The sequence below is a fragment of the Rhipicephalus microplus genome, unplaced genomic scaffold (assembly GCF_043290135.1).
Source record: "Rhipicephalus microplus isolate Deutch F79 unplaced genomic scaffold, USDA_Rmic scaffold_204, whole genome shotgun sequence".
NCBI lineage: Eukaryota > Metazoa > Arthropoda > Arachnida > Ixodida > Ixodidae > Rhipicephalus > Rhipicephalus microplus.
This window is the reverse complement of record NW_027464775.1, coordinates 255001-257528: the sequence shown is the minus strand read 5'-3', so window position 1 is coordinate 257528 and position 2528 is coordinate 255001. Positions and strand designations below refer to the sequence as shown.

The 2528-nt window shown below is 63.0% G+C and overlaps 1 non-coding gene across 1 annotated transcript; it reads left to right on the top strand.

Moving 5' to 3' along the window:
* Positions 1–1719: 1719 nt before the first annotated feature.
* Positions 1720–1872, top strand: LOC142792097 (5.8S ribosomal RNA). The gene has a single exon (XR_012890650.1). It is a non-coding gene; the product is annotated as a 5.8S ribosomal RNA (ribosomal RNA).
* Positions 1873–2528: the final 656 nt, after the last annotated feature.

Below are 2528 nucleotides of genomic sequence, written 5' to 3'. Positions count from 1 at the left end.
ACGGATTGTGAAGGGTGAGCGCCTCAGCTGCGTCTGCGCCCGACACTTTCTGCCGCTGACCCCGTTTGGACGCGGGGTCGGCTTTTCCCCATGGGGCTGCCTGAATGTGGAGCGGCACCCCGTGACAAATTGTTGCGCCCAGCGGACGCCAACACCGCGACCTTGGACGGTCGGCCAGGTGGCGGACGCGGGTACAAACGGCGCAACGCACTCATAGGTCGGCTTTCGACCCGCCACAGCACCGTGGCTCGAAGCGCTCGAAATGCGCGACCCGACCGCTGCGGGACCGCCTAGTACTGTAAACAGGAGCGGCGGAGCGCGAACGGCGAGTCGTGGTTACGTCGGTAGAAGGCGAGGCTGCGCGTTCCCGAAACGCCAGCCGAGTGCCCTCCCGACCGTTCGAGCGTGCAAGAACGAGACCCGACAATCGCGCGGCGACTGCCAAGTACGAGAGGAACGGCACAAGCGTCGGCGGTCGGTCAAGGAACTGGCGATGTGACGGGTCCGCTGTGCACCAGTGCATACCGTCCCGCCGTCCGCGGCAAGCGCCTCCGCGTCCTCGGGTGACGGAGGCTGCCGGTCGGTTCTTGCAGGCGAGGGATCTCGCTGGCACCGGTTCGCGTTGACGCGCGGCCGGTCATGGCACGGCGATGCGACGGCCGAGGTGCGCAGTACTCGATGGAGGAACCGCACGCTCCGATGACCGTCCCGCCCTCCGCGGCGTATGCGTACCGACCGTAATGGTTGCAGCAGCGCCGGCCGGCTTTTGAATTCGCCACACGAAACACGGTGCGAGATCGCGGTTAGGGGAGCGTCGACGTTGCCAGGCGTTTTGCTTGCTGCCGAGGGAAAGGCGGCACGGCCACGTCGCGCTCGTCGCGATTAGCGGGTCTGCGCGCTTTGGGAAGGTGCCGCAACGACTTGCCGAAAGAGGAAGCACGGAAGAACGAGGGACTTGGACGTCCCGACAATTGAACGCACTTGCGGCCAGGCCCTTGCTGGCTTCGTTCTTCCGCCTCGAGTAGGCTCGTACGCGGCTCCGGCGCCAAAAGTGGTCCTTGGCACCGACTTCGGTGGACGTGGGAAGTGCCGCGCAAGTACGGCGCGCCTGGCTCCACCTGTTGGCTAAAGTAGGCAGCCGGATCGGCATTTTGGTGTGCGGTGGCAAACCGTGGATGCGAAAAAAGCTTGTGCGATTTCGTGGAACAAAAAGCGGGGGTCCCCCTTTTTATGCGGAGGAGACCGACCCGCCTGCCGTGGTGAACCGCGACGCCACGGTAAAAACGGGAGAGGCTTGTCGATGGGACCGTGCATCCCGCGCTCCACGGAGGCCGGGAGGCGGCCGCCCGAGGAAATGTGTAGCCGTCGAGGCCCGCATCTGCGTGCACTCTTATCCAAATGGGTGTACCGCAGGCATTTTCTGGTTAGGCGGGCCAATGAGAGCGAGCACACAACGATACCTACGGGTCCGGCTTGGAGAACCGGCTTCGACGCCTCCCGAGTATTTATAGAGGGGTGGACCACGAAAGCACTCGCAAGTAGCGAAAGCGAAACGCCGTCCGAAACACACCGTTTGCTCGATTTGCGGCAGCCGAAAAAGGCGCGGCAGAGTTTTGGAGTCCAAGCGTGCGCTGAAAAGCGCCCTTCTTGGCCACTGTTTGGCCGAGTGCCAGAAACGTTTGGTTTTGACTGTACGGAATTGAACAAACACTTTTTCACGACTCTAAGCGGTGGATCACTCGGTTCTCGGGTCGATGAAGAACGCAGCCAGCTGCGAGACTTGGTGTGAATTGCAGGACACACTGAGCACTGATTCTTTGAACGCACATTGCGGCCTTGGGTCTTCCCTTGGCTTCGTCTGTCTGAGGGTCGGATCACATATCAAGAGAGCCTTCGGCGCACAAGGGAACGTGAGCCGTCGACTCGTTTTGACCGCGTCGGCAACACGGACAGCACGCTGAACACCTCACAGCGAGCGCCAACAGCGGCCACTCAAGGGCGAGACGGTGGCGACCGTCGTGCCAGAGCCCAACCGAAACGGGGGCGACCGACTGCATTGAGGATGTGGCACCTCGTTGAGACCGCCGCAGGACTTCGAGTCGGAAGGAAGCCTGCAGGGAAAGTGCGGTCGAGGTTGCGTACTCCTCTCTGCGACCGGGCGCGCAAGAGCTGCGAGAGCCACGGACGCGCAACTTTAACGCACGGTAAACACGAGGAGCGAAAGCCGGCCAGCAAAGCTTCTCCAGCCGTGCGCAAAGTGCGCGAGATCGCAGCCTTGCGTTGCGCTTGTTGCCCTCGAAGTAAGCAGGGTGTCCCGTAGACCGGGCGCTCGAACACGCTGCGGGGCCGTGCCTCCTCCAGGCTTTGCCGCGCGAACAGGGAACGTTCGCGCGCAAAGCGCAGGGAGGTGAGGAGGCTGCGCCCGACGTTTGCGGTTCGCTGCGTACGCGGTTGATGCGGAGAGCACGGCGCGACGACTTGCCGCGAAGCGGAAAAAGTCTCCCGCACGAGTTGGCGAAACGTTGGCG